General features: G+C 46.2%; 1 pseudogene; it reads right to left on the reverse strand.

The window, feature by feature from the left end:
• The window catches only part of LOC116756335, a 34,557-nt pseudogene extending 17,664 nt beyond the window's left edge, over window positions 1–16,893 (reverse strand).
• Window positions 16,894–18,023: the final 1,130 nt, after the last annotated feature.

Genomic DNA, 18,023 nt, shown 5'->3' on the forward strand with positions numbered 1-18,023 from the left:
CTAGACTTGCTGCTCGACCAGTGCATCCGATTGGCAGAGCCCAGGTCACATGTCTTCCCTGCAGCTGCAAGGGAGATAGGAAAGTGAGCTGCTCCCCAAACATAAGCAGCATATCTAAGACATGTCAGGCAGCCACCAACATGAGTGATGTCCTCTCCAAATGGACGGTCAGAGTCTTCGCTTGCCCCTAGATCATAATTGTGCATCTGGATAGCAGCGTGTATCAATAAGCATAGTTATATAGGTGAATGGTAAGCGCTTCGCCCAGAGTGCTCTGAACTCCTTTCCTACCTTTATAGCTGATTTTGTATTTCACCATTAGATGCTTTAGCTTAACCATCTAGAAAATTAATGTAATACTATCTACCAAATGCTGAGATTCAGCAGCAATGGTAATGTATGTTGAGGTCCTGGGATAAAAAGCACTTCAAAGATTTACTGTATGATTATTTAAAATAGATGATTTCTAATGAAAATGCTAAGTTTAAAGCGATTGATGGCCTCTCAGGATGCAAAATGGGCAATGCCTGGTATATTAGCCTAATAAAACCAGTCCCAAAAATGTTTGCCTAACTCTCCTTCCCGCTCTTCTGTGGGCATTAGAAGGCAGAAATATGCAGGAATGGTAATGGGCGTAATCAGTCACAACATACGAGCTTATTATATTGGCTGCTTGTACAGTGGGAGTTTTCTAAGGTTAATCAGAGCCCTTTTGCAGAATTCACTGGGTTGGACTTTCTAACACATCCTCATCCCAGGTAGGTAGGTCGAGAGGCAGAGACACTCCAGATGAGGCCCCGATAACACCATTTACATGTGATTCAGCATGAGAGGATTGCGTGTGAAAAACACAAATCTCTTTTCTTTTAGTCATGGGATCTGAAGTCCTTTCTAACAGAATAGTATCAGTAATTGATTCCTCTTACAGCTCCCCTTTCTTTCCTTTTCTAGTTCTATTTTTTTTAAGCTTGGTAGCCTTAGCTCCATTCTTCCCCAAGGCTGCCAGTCAGTTCTTTGTCCCTGACTGTTCTTCAAAGAATGGCAGCCCCAGCCTCTTTATCCCCCTCAACCTCTTCTTTTGTGCATTGCCCTCCCCAGAAATGCCTTCATGGATCCTCATCCTTCCCTGGGACACTCCTTCTTTTCTCACTCATCAATCTAGTCTCTAGATTTCCAAGATAAGGTCATGATGCCTCGGTGTCTCTTCTATTTCCAGTCTGTAGCAAGCCCTGGTCATTTTTTCTTTCTCCCTTTCTCTCATCAGCTGGAACAGCTATGCTGTTCTCCCTGTAACAGACCATAGTTCTGCAAGCAAAGTAAATCTCATAACATTGCCCCCATGTTATAAAGTATCACTACTTTATATGGACTGCGGCAGGTTCTCTTTGCCTGTCAATAAAATGGGACACGTAAGGATGGGTACGTCAGGCTCCTGCATCACTTTATACCAGCTGAACTGATCTCAGTGTGGGAATAATTTAGAGAGACTCTACCAACCCCAGTACACTCAAGTTGATTTGATGGCAAGCTTATTTGAAGGGAAAAAGCATCGAGAGTACCTTTTTTTGGAGCAGCCAGTAGATGCAGGCACTCAAAAAAGATTTTACGAGCTGAATCCGGCCCCCAATCAGCTAGACTTTGACAAGAGAGGGAAAGGCACAAAGCCTCCCCAAATGGCATACAAATTACAGTGGGGTGGCCATAGACTGTCATGTGATGTTGGTGGGAGGTTGAGTATTTATTAAAATATCTTTTGTCAGCCAGATTTATTTTTGTCTTTCTTCATAAGATGTGATACTTTTGCATCAGTGCATCTAAATGAAATAATTTGCTAAAGGTCAAATGCAATTCCCTCCAGCCAACTTTCGTTTACCTTCTAATTAATAACTAAATGTTCACATGTACCTTAGCCTAAGGCTCATGCATAAACTAATAACTGCCATTTATTGATCAACTATTATATCCCAGGCATTTTGAATACATGATCTCAAATTCTCACAAACCCAGAAGGTAGGAATACCCCTTTAATAGAGGAGGAAAATGATGCTTAAAGAGGCTAAGTGATTTGCTGTTGGTCAGGCAATTCGTGTCTGAAGCCCAATGCTCCATGCTTTCTCATACCATGCTGTAGGGCAGCGGCTTCCTGCAAGGGTTTGATGCCTTGTACCATCTGCTGTCACTGACAAACGGGAAGACGAGAGATCCGTATGGAAGACTGTGACTTTCTGAGTCAAACACTTCCCCACTGCAGGAGGTTGCATTGCCCAAAGCATGTACTCTTTGATGGCTGTCATGGTGCTAACAGCTGCATGACCAAGGTGGAGACCTTCGAGAGAGGGGCCAGAAGAGCCTCTGAAATGACAAACGCTTTAGGAAACGGGCCCTCTGAGAAACCTTTGATTCTACAGAGCCAGTGTGGGCTGAGCTTCTCTAAGAAGGGATGTGTCTTAGTATGTCTCAGCTCTTATTACTTCTCTGGGTGAATGGGTATCCTGATGGGTCAGTGAAAAATGGATCTTCCTCTGCAGAATCTAGGTAAGAAGCCACTCTTCCTACTTTTCTATTGACCTACAGTAGCCCAGGTATTCCACAAAGGAAAATTACAAAGATTCCTGGTATTGGGACTGTACTGTTACATGGAACTCTCATACTCATAAAAGGAGGGAGAGAAGGAGGCATGTGCATATTTGGGAGGGGGCAAAATGCTGTCCGGTGCTAGGTTCCTTTTCATCCAATTCAGTTTTCTTCCCCTGTCTTTTCAGTTGAGGGAGGAGTCGCAATGAAATCAGAAGAACATGCTTTGAACTTGTAAGGCAGATTTGGGCATGCCTCACCTGGAGAGGAAGGTGAATTCACAACCACATAGCGATTTCTAAATTGTGGGCATGAAAAATTAGTTTGAAGTTTATTATCAAGTCATTACTTCTAGGGAGAGGCTGGCAGAATGGAAAAGTAGGTAAAATGAGTTTCTGTAGCTCTCCAGCCTTCTCTCTGGGTTCTGTTTCTATGTGTCCTGGACTTCAAACTCTAATGAATTAGCCATTATACAAATCCACTGCTTAGTTTTCTTCCACATTACTTTTGGTACTGAATTTGTCAAATTCATCCAAATCTCTAAACTCATAATATTTTAAATTTGAATAAACTAAGTTTTGAAACATTTATTGAGTAGTTATTTGACGACATCATGTTTAAATGATAAAATCACTACCCTCTGACCTCTCAGAGTTCTCCTTTCCATTATGCTCGTAATTTTGATAAATTTCCATCTGGTGGTAATTCCTTGCTCCAGATGCATAGACCCAGGACATTACCTGCTTCATAAATCATAAGAGTAGTTTCTCAAAAGTGAGATGTGAATTCCTTGCATCAAATTACCTAGGGCCTATTTCCTTGTTAAAACACAGAGTCCTGAGCCCCAACCCTATATCCACCTAATTAGACTCTTTGGGACCTTGGGTTCAGGAATCTCCATTTTTAAAAAGCTTCCTTGGTGATTCCGACGCAGATAAATTTCAAGAATCACTCATTTTGGGCTTCCCTGGTGGCGCAGTGGTTGAGAGTCCGCCTGCCGATGCAGGGGACACGGGTTCGTGTCCCGGTCTGGGAGGATCCCACGTGCTGCGGAGTGGCTGGGCCTGTGAGCCATGGCCGCCGAGCCTGCGCGTCCGGAGCCTGTGCTCCGCAATGGGAGAGGCCACAACAGTGAGAGGCCCGCGTACTGCAAAAAAAAAAAAAAAAAGAATCACTCGTTTTGAGAAAAACAGAAATGCAAATAAGAAAATCTAACTCTTAAAATAGTGAAGGCAATATAGAAAGTGATACTCTGTAGAGAACTTAGAACAACATCCAAAGAACTACTGTAAAAAAATCTATGTTCGGGTTAAGTTCTTTGTCCCACTAGACTTTGATTATTATCAATCATTGTTTTTTTGTAACTTTACTTTTCCTTTTTTCCCTTTAAGCAAAACTTCCCGATTTTCAATTACTCTTAGATTATAGACAAATCCCTTGGCCTCTCCTCACAAGCTACTGGCAGTCTTTCTCATCCTGCAGCTTTTACTGGAAAACTTTAGGACACTGACCTCCTTATAGTATCTCATCATCTGGCCAAGATTCAGCCAGTCTCTTTCCCAAGAAATCCTGGCTTTATTAATCTCATAAAAGTCCTGAGACCACCTTCCCACTTCTTATGTTTCATCACTTTGAAGCAGAAAAAGAAATACATAAATAAATAAGACCAAACACTAATTTACATAAAATTAAGAATTTTTTTTCCAGGAAGGAAAATGTCCTTTTGGCAACCAAATCACACCTTCCCTTCTGCAACTGGTTCCTCCAGACGTGGCAGAGGAATTATTTTTGCTTAGCTGGATGATTATTCTTCCGCTAAATTAGCAACTACACAAATCCCAGCTGTTTTATTTCCTTCCATACTACTTTGGATATTGAATTTGTAAAAATCAACCAAACCTCTTTTCTCTCTGTTAGTATTTTAAATATTTATTTATTTATTTGGCTGTGCTGGGTCTTTAGTTGCAGCATGTTCAATCTTCCTTGTGGCACGAGGGAACTAGTGCCCTGACCAGGGATCGAACCTGGGCCCCCTGCAATGCGAATATGGAGTCTTAACCACTGGACCACCAGGGAAGTCCCACTCTTAGTATTTTAAATTTGAACAAGCCAAACAAGCTTTAAAGCATTTATTGAGTAGTTACTTGACAATATCACACAAATACTTTCAGGCATTCCAGGGCAATATATTAAGCTGCTCTGCAAAATGTCCCTCTTTTACTATATTCAAGACATTTTGTTTTCACTTTCCAATTCTTTTGTTGTTGTTGTTGAAGATGTTGGGGGTAGGAGTTTATTAATTAATTAATTTATTTTTTGCCGTGTTGGGTCTTTGTTTCTGTGCGAGGGCTTTCTCTAGTTGTGGCAAGCGGGGGCCACACTTCATCACGGTGCGCGGGCCTCTCACTATAGCGGCCTCTCTTGTTGTGGAGCACAGGCTCCAGACGCGCAGGCTTAGTAGTTGTGGCTCACGGGCCTAGTTGCCCCGCGGCATGTGGGATCCTTCCAGACCGGGGCTCGAACCCGTGTCCCCTGCATTAGCAGGCAGACTCTCAACCACTTCGCCACCAGGGAAGCCCAGCACTTTCCAATTCTTGATGAAGAAATTTAATATTGGCTTTGTTTCATCTCCAGCTTCTGCCTACTGGGAAAAGAATTTCTAGCAATTATCACAAAGTGTCAACAGAATAAAAATCATTTGAATATTTCATATGATTTTGAAATCATTGGTTGGCTGCAGGGAGGGGTTGGATTGTCATGATGAGATATTGCTTATATAACCTGGCCATTAAGGAATATGGAAGTACCTCAACTGATTCATTCATTCACTCATCATTTCAACAAACGTATATCAAGGATCTATTTTGCTTTGTAGTGTTTTAGGTTCTGGGAAAGAAAGATATGTCTGAAATTGGCTTTTCCATCAAAGTAATCACCATGATTTAGTGGAAGATAAATGCAAAACAAGATAGAAGGTACACATGTATATATCGATACACTTCTCTCACAGAGATACTTGGTTCCTGGTGTCCCAGGCAATTCAGAAGGGCAAAAGTTCCCAAGGGAATGTTGGGGTTTGGTCTGACTTTCATACTACTTCTCCAGCCAATTTGAATTGAGTCCTGGAGTCTTCTTTTCTCAGTTAAGGAATGCCCACATCAGCCTCTGGTCTTGACCTTCTGTGACTCTGGGTTATTGATTTATTGGTACTCTTGAAATTCCTCATCCCAATTCCTCATCACTCCTCTTAACTACCTCAGCCTCTTACATCACTTGGAGAGCTTGTGGAAAGTCTTGAGAGAGTTGTTCCCAAGAGCTGTCAAGTTGTCAAAATTTAAGAAATGTTTCCAAGAAAAAGGGGGTGCAGTCCATACCAAGCACTACTGTGGGCCTTAAACAATGGTGAACCTAGTGTTCCTTTGACTTGATGGCACAAAAGAATTCATAGCCACATCTATACAAATGAAAGTAGGTAGCCCTTACTTCCAAATTGGCTCTATTGTGTTCTGGACAGAGGAAGATTCTGTTGGTGAAACAGCTGAGAAGAATTATTACATTTTATTTCAATATTATATAGATCATTTACATTAAAACTGGGGCTTCCTCCTATGTGGTTAATGATTAAGAGTGTGGGCTTTGGGGCCAGAATGTCCTTGTTCCAGTCTGGCTCCATCCTTTCTTCACAGGGTAATATTGGGCAAGTTACTTTTCCTCTTCGGACTTCAGTTTCCTTATCCATAGAATGAGAAAAATAGTAGGACCTGCCTTGAGGGGAAACATGAGGATTAAATGAATAATTCCTTCCGTACATTGTAGATACCCAATACGTGCAAACTATTATGATTATCTGTAGTTCGGGAGTATTTCACATTCTGCTTCCATTTCTCTGGGTTGCACCATTCTGGAGACACATGAAGGTGTCTTTTTTTTTTTTTTTTTAACATCTTTATTGGAGTATAATTGCTTTACAATGTTGTGTTTAGTTTCTGCTGTATAACAAAGTGAATCAGCCATATGTATACCTATATCCCCATATCCCTCCCTCTTGCATCTCCCTCCCACCCTCCCTATCCCACCCCTCTAGGTGGTCACAAAGCACCGAGCTGATCTCCCTGTGCTATGCGGCTGCTTCCCACTAGCTATCTATTTTACATAAGGTGTCTTTTTAAACTTGGAACATGTTGTTATTACTGATTACTACCATTATTACTGATACATTCATGCAACCCATGCATTTAAAGAGATCTGGAGTCCCTCTGCTCACAAGAATAGCACTTATTACCCTACACGGCAGCTGTTAAGTAGCCACTGGCTCATGTGCCTGAGGCCTAGTGACATTCAGGAGGCTGAAGAGAGCCTCACAGATCACGGAGGGAGATAACATGTTTCACTTTATTTGGCTTCTTAGAAATCTAAGTCCAGTGGCAAGTGCGTGAATGGTGAGAAAGAGGACAGTTGTGGCTTCAGTCAGATGCCTCTGTTCTCTGAGCTTCTTCCCATCACCAGGACCTCCACGTAGCAACATGGAATCACTGAGAAATGTGAATGGGAGCCATGTATTGCTTAGAGTCCGCGTGCGGTTCTTTACAGCCCTGAGGACTTTTCTAAATTATTTCATTTTTTATTTTTATTTATTTTTTAATTATTTTTTTTGCGGTACGCGGGCCTCTCACTGTTGTGGCCTCTCCCGTTGCGGAGCACAGGCTCCGGACGCGCAGGCTCAGCGGCCATGGCCCACGGGCCCAGCTGCTCCGCAGAATGTGGGATTTTCCCGGACTGGGGCACGAACCCGTGTCCCCTGCATCGGCAGGCGGACTCTCAACCACTGCGCCACCAGGGAAGCCCTCATTTTTTGACTTGGTAACTCATCTACACGGCTCACACATTAAAAAGTATAAATAGGCATAGAGTGGAAATTCTCCTTCCTCCTTCTTCATTCCCGCTAGTTCTCACCACCTCCATAAGTAAACCTCATTATTTATTTCTTATGCAACATTTCAGGTTTACTGCATGGTAGCATCCCAGCACGACTGGCTTCGTGGGTGCGGAGAGCGAATGTGCCGCCGTCACACAGGGCCCCAGGGGCAGGAGGGTCCTGCGCTTGGCTAATGTCTGCTCTTGCGCTGTTGAAATTCTTAAATTTTGAACCCCCTCAATTTCATTTTTCACTGGACCCTGCAACTTATAGAGCCTGTCCCACGTGCTAGACATGGTTCTTCACTTTGCTTTTTTGCTTAACTATAGATCTTTTTTTTTTTCCCCGGGCTTGCAGGATCTTAGTTCCCTGACCAGGGATTGAACCCGGGCCCTCGGCAGTGAAAGTGCAGAGTCCTAACCACTGAACTGCCAGGGAACTCCTAAGATCTTAAAGATCTTTTCACATTTATATATAAAGAATTTTCCTCTTCCTCCACCTCGTTTTTCTTATTGTTGCCCAGTGGTCTATCTGTGAGGATTTAAAAAACTATATACGTGGCTACTTTAGAAAACCCCTTAGGGATCCCAATCCCAATTTTCCAGCTCTTCGATGCTTCCAAACTTGGGAGAGAGAAAAAGATTTGTAGAGAGAAGTACCAGAGAATCTTCCCTCTGTCTGGGTCCCTCACTCCGCCTGCATGGTTTAGAAGCCCTCAGAAGCACCTCTCATTTGTTTACCAGCTTCCCGGCCAGCAGTGTCCCCACCCCCCCATGGCTCCTTCCCTGTGACCCTCTCCCTACTTTACCTTTCAACTCCCAGTTACCGAAATGCTTGATGACAAGGCATCATCTGGGCTCCATCAGTCAAAGCAAACTACTTCTATCTTTGCCTCTATCTGGAGACAAATACTTTGGGCTGAAGGACACAGTGGCCACCAGAGACCCACTTTTTTTTTTTTTTTGGCCCAGTTGGGTCTTCATTGCTGAACTTGGGCTTCCTCTAGTTGGGGCGAGGGGGGTTACTCTGTCGTGGGGCACGGGCTTCTCATTGCGGTGGCTTCTCTTGTTGCGGAGCACAGGCTGTAGGTACGAAGGCTTCAGTAGTTGTGGCACACGGGCTCAGTAGTTGTGGCGCATGGACTTAGTTGCTCCACAGCATGTGGGATCTTCCCGGACCAAGGCTCGAACCCGTGTCCCCTGCATTGGCAGGTGGATTCTTAATCACTGCACCACGAGGGAAGTCCCAGAGACCCACTTTTAAAACTCCCCTTCCATTCCTTCTCTATTCCTCCTAATCATCATTTCTGGATAAATCTATGGTCATGGCTCAACAATTTGCCTGCTTTTGAGAAGACAGCCTAGGCCCTTGGTCCTCAGGAATCTCCCAATGGTGAGAAGGCACCAGAGTAATGTCCTGAAACTCATAACTTATTTTGAAGGAGCCAATAGCTCAGTCTCCATTACAGACCTACATCCCCAAAATCCCCTCTGGTAGTTAGAGATGCCTGTTCACTCTTTCAGGAAACAGCCCTGCAGAGTAGGAAGTGTACTTCACCGTAGCCTTTCTGAGCAGCTGTCCCTTTGGAAAGAACAGAGCTTCATATGAAGCCCACATTCCTTGAGAGTCTAGTGCTGGGGGCCTTGTACACAAGCACAGGTCCTGCCTGTCTCCCGTCCTCTGCCCATGGCTTGGGTTCAGCATCATTGCATCAGACCTAGTTGTTCCCGCGTGAGTGATAAATGATGGGAGCCCTCCTGCAGAGCCCAGAGAGATGCTGCAAACATGGTTGCCACTGGACCTTGACCCTTCCAGCAGCTGGATGGTGCACCCACTGGTGTGTACTCATGCAGTGCAGACACACAGAAGTGAATGGTGAGGCAGGCGGGTGGGAGAAGGTCCACAGCCTTGTTAAATTCCCGCCTCTGCTCCTCACCAGAGTACCACAAACACCCAACGTCTTATGGCTCCTTGCTTCAATCAAGCCGTGCCCTTGGCACCTGAAAGGAAGATGAACTAGATGCTAACAATGCACTTTTGGAGTCCAATTCCACTGCCAGGGAAAGCTTCCAGGTGCCCTGAGATTCCACCGGGAGAAAGCAAGGCTGCAATTCCAATTAAACGTCATACTGAGTACTTTGGTCTCAGTACACTCTATTTGCCTAGTTTATTTGAAAATTTGATAAGAGAAGTGCTGCGGTGGCAAAAAGTAATTAAAATAAGAAGGAATGATCTTAAGAGAGAAAGGGAGAAAATGCTAAGAAGCCGTAGATGGTTGCTCCCCACACCTGCCAGCAATTCATTAATCACTAATCCGTTCATTATTTTCAACTCTGTCCCCTGGACAAAATAATAAGGTTATTATTTTTAAATGTCTAGTTAAAACATGTTGAAAGACAATCTCTAAAATGGGTTTGGCCAGTGCTAATCACATCTGCAACATGGTTGGGGGATGCTGAAGTGCAGTCTTGGGGCTTTCTGGAATTGGAGGAATCTTTTCTCATCAAAACGTTGCACCTTTAAGGCCTGTTTTCCTCACAGCTCACCATGGGCTACTTCTCACTCCAGGTATCTGGGCAAAGGCAGGGTGAGAACAGTCAACAGTGGTTTCTACTGCCTTCCTGCAGGCGGTGGGTGGTGGCAGGGGGCAGGGGTGGGGACGGAGGATTTTTACTGCAGTCATCCTGGGCTACTGGTTGGAATATCTATATTTATAGCAGTGTTACTGAGGCATAATTTATATACTCTAAAATTCACCCTGCATTCTATTTTAACCCACTGCAATGAACTAAGTGCTGTACCTCCGCTTGGGCTGAGGATGGCTGGATGGAGTTCTATGAGTTTTGTACATTTCCATCTAGAGCCAAGGCCAGGGTCCATCCCAGAGCCGGCAGCCCACACAGCTGCTTCTCACCCTGTTTCTTTATTACTTACTTGCCCTTCTCTGCTCTTGGCAGGTTAGAATGTTTCCCCAAAGTGATTTACAGCGACGTGTGTCAGGACGGTCTGACACTGACTGAGTCCCTTATCTCCTTCCTGTGTCCTCCCAGCTGACAGCCTCGCCCCCAGGTATCAATCAGTGCATCAGCTCCCCACTCCTGGGTGAGCCAGGGGCTGTCAGAGATGCATTCCGACTGGCATCTTCATCAGAACTGCCGCCTGCCCTTCATGGCTTAAAGAGTCTTTCTAAGGCATACGGGGAGAGGAGGTGCATACACCGTTCCCAACCAAACTGTTACAGCTTGGGATGATTCCATGTGTTTTGCACAAATTTGGAGAATCCGGTTTCTAAAAGGCAGCACTGAGGACACTTACCTACATCAGCTGTTCAACCTCCAAATCCCTGGCAGGATGTTGATAGGGGTGGTGACAGCCTCACCTAGCAAGCTCCCTTCCCACCCCCCCCACCCCACCCCCCCGCCCAAATCGACATGATGTCCCCTTAGCAGGGGCTGCAGTCACAGAGAGTTTTGTGGGTTCTAACGCTGATGCTTTAGAAGAAGGCAAGTGAGCGTATGAGAGAGGGGAGACATCAAGACACCAAATGAACACAGGAATGGAGCGGGGGTCGAGATGCAGCCCCTAAAGACTCCACGGGAGATAAAGACACAGGGAGAATGAAACAGAACATCCATCTAAGGCTGACTTTTGAATGGGCCCCAAATGCAGTGACATTTTCTTTTTTGGCTGCTTTGAAAAACGAGGAGACGAGAAAATGTTGACTCTGACATTAAAGATGGATGGGGCTTAGACAAATTTAACAGTTTTGAAGGTTTGCCGAGCGCTGGGGAGACTGAGGGCAGGTCTCCGTGGGGCGCATCTGGGAGAGGCGTGCTCTTTTTTCCTTAACCCAGAGAAAGCTGCATAACGAAATGGCGGCTTTCAGCCCGGGCCCAGGCAGGGAGGTGTAATATTTAACATCGTATTGGCTGGCTGGCGGGCGTGCTGGGGCTCCTCTCCCGCTTTAGGTTAACATTTTCAACAGGAACCGGGCAGGGCCTCTGAGTGGTGAGGGGCTTGGCACGGGGGCGAGGCCAAGGTGCTGAGTTTTCTGGTCTCCTGGGGAGGGCACCGGTGGAGACTGTTTGTTCTGGGCCTGGCTCTGCATTTGACTTTAAAAGCAGGTTCGGGGCTTCCCTAGTGGCGCAGTGGTTGAGAGTCCGCCTGCCGATGCAGGGAGCACGGGTTTGTGCCCTGGTCTGGGAAGATCCCACATGCCGCGGAGCGGCTGGGCCCGTGAGCCATGGCTGCTGAGCATGCGCATCCGGAGCCTGTGCTCCGCAATGGGAGAGGCCACAGCAGTGAGAGGCCCGTGTACCGAAAAAAAAAAAAAAAAAGCAGGTTCAGCTGGCTGGCCCCTCTGCATGTGAATGGCATTTTGAAGGAGCAGAAATCTCATTAAAGAAGAACTACTGACCCCTCTGTCTGCATGCTTTTGACTCTCTGCTAACCTTCCGTTTGTGCCCTGTGATTCTTTAACGTGGGAAGTGGTAATTGGAGAAGAGATTAGAAAGAGGAACGAGACAATGACGGCCTGTGACACTGACTACCAAGGACTCGAAGGCCACTCCATCTATAATGTCCTCTTGGCTGCCACAAAAGGGGGACTTCTTGTGCCCATCACCCCAAATCGTGTTGATCCAGAGAGGCTCCAAAGCCAGCATCTTTTCATCCTAGTCTTCCGCAGTCTCCAGTGCGGGTTCTAGGCTGGCACCCACTACGTTCTACATCTGTCTGTGTTTACATCTGCCTGTGTCTAGCTGAGAGCAGCCTCTAAGGAATTTCTCCTCTGATAATCATTCACCAGGAACGGTTAGAAATACCAGGCAACCTCGGGGCCAACAGAGACAAGGCCAGGTACATGGACGGGGAAACACACACATCCAGGATGGAAAGCAAGTGACATGAACAGCTAAAAAAAAAAAAAAAAAAAAAAAAAGACATTCTGTTTTAATGTCATAGATCGTTGCCAGACTGCAGTGGTCATAGCTGGTGCAGGCGGTAAGGAAAGAATCTCTTGGGGCATGCAGCTCGAATCTGCTTCAGTTGGCTTCGGCTGCCACCGTGACCCCCTTTTTGATGAGTGTAGCTGAATTAACTCCCCCCTGCCTTTGGGCTCCCCTCCCTCCATGCAACACAAACTGAAATAGTGGGGTGGCAGGTGGTGGTGGTGGGGGGCTGCGTTGGGGAGGGACCTGCCCTCTTGTTAATGTAACACTTCCTTATGTGATGGGAGCTGAGAGCAGCCTGTGATGAATTTCTCCGCTAGTAATCATTCACCAGTGCATGGTGACCTGCGTGTTTCTGCCGTGCTACGCCATTTCCAGACGTTCGCGGTGACTTGTCAGCACCTAGTAAAAATGGCTTGGACACGACCCATCTCTTCATGCCGTGCCCTCCCCGGCTGCCTTTAGTCTCAGTTGAGAGAAGGAGTGGGTGGGACCACCTGGAACAGCAGCCGTAGACTCCGCGCTGTGGTCTGATTTCAGGCCCATCTCGCAGGCAGATGAGCGCAGGCGTGCCAAGTCTGTGGGTGCTCTTGTTACGCTGAGCCGTGTTCTTTGGTCCAAATGGTTCCAAAGTGGCCTTTGCCTTTTACACCTGTTGTTTCTTGCTGCACGATGAGCTGTTTCTTTCCTTGAGAAGGCATGGGTGCAAATGATTGTACAATTAGGCATCTGGGCACCCATGGGTTCTTACCAACTCTGGTGTGAAGATGCATCGATGGTGGGGGACAAGGCTATCGTGTGAGCGTCGCCATCTGCAACTGTAATTCTAGCCACGTGGTCAATCGTAAGAAGGGGTTTATAACCAGCTTTTACTGCATTTGTGGATCACGGTGATTAATACAACAGATGGGAAACCCAACCAAGATCTCTAATCTTCACCTGTTCACCGATGGAGTGAGTGAGGGCTGAGGGAGTCGCTTCATGGCCTGTGTCTAGGGCTGAGTCTATAATTAGGGCAGGCACCCCCCTGATTTTCTGCACCTGGCTTGTACTCTCATTCTTATCAGACCACAAGCACTGATTTTTGCTTTTGAAAGGATGGTTCCTGAATCCTGGAAATGTTCTAGGAAGCCCATGGTGAACAGTGCGCTTCTCAATTAGGGCTGCCAGAGAAAATACAGGATGCCCAACTACATTTCAAATTTTGGATAAACGATAAATACATTTTCAGTTTAGGCGTGTCCCAAGTGTTACATGGGCTTTTTTCTTTGAAGGAAAAGTGCTTTTAAAAAATTGTGGTAAATTTATATAATATAAAATTGACTATTTCAACCCCAAGTACGATTCAGTAAAGTTCGTGCACATGCTGTGGAACCATCACCACCACCATCCACGTCAAGATCTTATTCAATGCGCCCAATTCTGTACCCAGTAAATAATAACGCCCCCCCGCCCCAGCCCTTGATAACCTCTAATTCACTTTCTCTTTGAATTTGCCTACTCTTGGTAGCTCATATTAGTGTTCCTTTTGTGTTTGGCTTACTTCACCTTAGCATAATATTTTCAAAGCTCATCCATGTTGTAACGTGTATCCGAATGTCATTCCTTTCTAAGGCTGGATAATATTCCATTGTATGTACGTACCACTGTTTGTCTTTCCATTCATCTGTTGATAGACATTTGGATTGTTTCTACCTTTTGGCTACTGTGAATAATGCTGCTATGAACGTGGGTGAGCGAGTACCTATTTGATTGCCTGCTTTCAATTCTTTTGAGTCTACGTTCCTGGATGTGGAGTTGCTGGATCACATGGTAATCCTGTGTTTAACATTTTGAGGACCTGCCGTACCGTTTTCCACAGTGGCTCATGGAATATTTTTATTTGTTATATCTGGCGATTCTCCAACCTTCCAACAGTATTTTAATCTGTATATATTTAACCTAAATTATCACATTTAAACAAGTAGTACCCATCTCCACACTGGAACTTGTGGGCATAATCTGTCGTTCAGACTCTAGGAAACTTACTTCCACTATGGTGAAGTACAATAGCAATAAGGAAGAACTGATGCATTTATCTTTGAGTCTGTACAAAATAGGCAGCTTGACGTCTGTCAGAAAGGGGAGTTTATACAAGTCATTCACTCATTCATGCATTCAGCAAACATTTTTGAGCTTGCACAGTAAGAGTCAGGTATGAGTTGGGGGTCCTGATGCAAAGGTGAGTGAGATGCTTCCCCTTGTCCCTCATTTTTGCTGCAGCCAGATTTCCCTCTGCCTCTGAATCTTTGCACCTGCTGGCCCTTCTGCTCGACACGCTCTTCCCTCTGCCCCTCTTCTTTTTTTTTTTTTTGCGGTACAGGGGCCTCTCACTGTTGTGGCCTCTCCCGTTGCGGAGCACAGGCTCCAGACGCGCAGGCTCAGCGGCCATGGCTCACGGGCCCAGCCGCTCCGCGGCATGTGGGATCTTCCCGGACCGGGGCACGAACCCGCGTCCCCTGCATCGGCAGGCGGACTCTCAGCCACTGCGCCACCAGGGACGCCCAGCCTCTGCTCTTCTTTACTCCTCCGACTCACCCTGGGATTTCAGTTTCCATCAGTCGCGATGCTCAGGGGCGGCTTCTCGGAGCCTCTCACACACTCACAGCTCTCTAAACTTCGCTTTATAGCTCCCGCCGTGATCGTCATGACAGATTTCTGTGCTTCTTGGCTTTACCTATGTCTCTCTCTCTAGACTGTAAGCTCCCTGAAGGCAAGGACCACATCTGTTATGCATATCATTGTCTCCTGGCACCTAGCAAGGCGCATAGTGGGCATTTAATATAAAACACGTTGATTATATGAATGAATGCATGCATGTATCCTTCCCATAAGAGTTAGTGGGAGATAGACAAGTCAGCATGTCAGTTTCTATGTAAAGAGCTATTAGTGAAGGGCTATGGGACAAAGAGCAATTCTGCTGCCAGCGATTGGACTTGAGCCAGCTCCACAGCAGGATCAAGCCCGAAGATGCGCTCCCAGCCTCTCTGCACAGGGCAGGCATCTGCAAAGCTTTATCCTCACTGCTTAGTACAGCACAGATTCAGACAACCGAAAAGAACTACTCCATCGGCTAGGATGTTAGAGTTTGGGGCTCAAAATTCATTTAACTCAAATGTTCACTATTTTTTTTTATTATTGTTGTTGATTTTTTTATTTTTTAACATTTTTATTGGAGTATAATTGCTTTACAATGGTGTGTTAGTTGCTGCTGTGTAACAAAGTGCATCAGCTATACATATACATATATCCCCATATCTCCTCCCTCTTGCGTCTCCCTCCCTCCCACCCTCCCTATCCCACCCCTCTAGGTGGTCACAAAGCCCCGAGCTGATCTCCCTGTGCTATGCAGCAGCTTCCCACTAGCCATCCATTTTACTTTTGGTAGTATATATAGGTCATTACACCTGGAAAACGCCAGATGTGCATGGTTTTCCCAAGGTCACAGAGCTAGAGGCAGAACTGAGAACCCTGGGTGCCAAGCTCTGGGACCAGTGTTCTCCCACCTCCTCAGCATGTCCAAGTTCAAGGGGAGAGGAGCACGGGTGGATTGCAAAACCCTCTAAAGGTTTCTTTGAACTCCCATAGGTTCTAAAATCAGTTGGCCGGAAATAGAAATGTGAATGCTCAAGTAGAGGTGAGATGAGGGGGTGGAGGAGGGAGAAAGGTGAAGAAAAAAGGCAAATCCAGAAAGGCCGCCAGCCAGGGCCCTGCAGTCAAGGCTTGGCAATGCAGCAGGGCTGCCAGGGGGCGCTCGGAAAGGCTGGGCTTCAGTTCCCAGTGGAGGCAGTCAAGGGCTTGGGGATGGAGATTTATTAGCAGAGCTGTGCTCCAAACTACGGCAACCTGGCTCTTGACGGTTCTGAGAGGCCTGGGCAGCTGCGGAGGCTGCAGCCTGCCCTTTGCAAACAGAACTGCCCGGGTTTCCAGGGGAGGTTTGTTTGAATTAGGGTAGAGGAGGGGCCACGCCTGACCACAGCTGCCCGGGCCTGCTGGTTTGGCAAGGGGCCTGGGCTTTACCTCTCTGCTGGTGCAGGACTTTTCCAGGCACCTCGGTGTGCACGTGGGCGAGGCCGGTTCGGGCGGTACCTCTGTGGAGAGAGGGGCCCTGCTTACCTGGCACCAGTGTGCAGGAGGAGGGATGCGGGACCGCTCACCTGCGGCCAAGGGTCTCTTTCTCTTGCTGCACTTGGAAGCCGGCTGTGACCGAAACAGCGCTCCCCGCACACAAAATTGTCCTATGGGGTTTTCTGGCTGGGAAGAGAGGGGACACAGGCATTATTCTCTGGATAAGCCACAGAAACATTTCCTTAGGTGTTTTGTTTAGCTCAGTCTGCGACTGGATGCTGAAGCCTGTGAGGACTGGAATGGACTCATCTTTCCACATCTTCTTCACGCCCCGTTCCCCACCTCCATCACCACCACTAACGTTGCAGGGGCAAAAGCGCCTCGGCATCCAGATGGGTCCTATGTCCCTCAAGGATGGGCCTGTTCCAGCTTCATTTCACTGCCTTCCCTGAGGATTCTATAAACATTTCCAGAAGGATGCAGATAAGGCGGGGGGGGGGGGGGGGGGGGGGAAGATCTTATGTAAACCTTAGATGGCGAGAGACCAGGAGATCTTAGATTATTAGGGCTTTAAAAATATCCACAAACTCAACTAAAGGAAAGTAGGAATTTGCTTTCATTTTCACCTCTGTAATTGTCGTTAGGGTCAGTAAAACGATAGAAGCAGGCAACTCAGGAGACACGTGATATCATAAAGATCACAAGAGGGGCTGAGAGGGAAGCTGCAGAGATATGACTGGGGTGACCTTACTGGCCAGTGAGGAATGGGGATGGGGTGCACTTGAGGGCTGCCTTTTCTGTAAATTAAGGAAGGCCAACGAGTGATACAAGGTAGCACGTCCTCACTGCCTTAGAGGGTCTTACCTGCCTCTCCAATCTCGACACCCTTCCCCCCCCATTGATCATGCTTCCTCTTTCATTGCTCTCCTTTGGGGTCATAGGAACACAGCAGACTCTTTTCCAAAGCGGGATCTCTATATGCTGTTCCTTCAATTGGGAAAAGTTGTCCCAGCTACTTTGCTTAGCTGACTTCCTTATCTTTTCAGGTTTTAGCTTAAATATCACCTACTCAGGGAGGTCTTCCTTGATCAATCGTTTACAGGGAGTGACCCTGGTAATTCTTTTTTTAAAAAGTTTCCAAGAGATATATTGTATTGATATTATATCAGATTCATTAGGTTTCATTATGATAAGTGTTGCCGACTATAAAACGGGTAAGTTGTATTTAATTTATTAACCCAAATCCTGTAACATCAGTAATAAATAGCCATGTTTTGCAAATATGAACTCAAGTGACACAAATATTATACCTTTAATATCTAGTAATTCTCTGTCAGAGCTACGTGTTTATTGCCTTCATTGAATTTACCATAAGCAATCCTTACCTTTTGTGCTTGGCTGTCTGCTTTCCGTCCACTTCACTGGAGTATAAGCTCCAAGAGCTTACAAAATCGGGAAGTGCTCAAAAACATTTTTTG

This window comes from Phocoena sinus, chromosome 7 (genome assembly GCF_008692025.1).
Source record: "Phocoena sinus isolate mPhoSin1 chromosome 7, mPhoSin1.pri, whole genome shotgun sequence".
NCBI lineage: Eukaryota > Metazoa > Chordata > Mammalia > Artiodactyla > Phocoenidae > Phocoena > Phocoena sinus.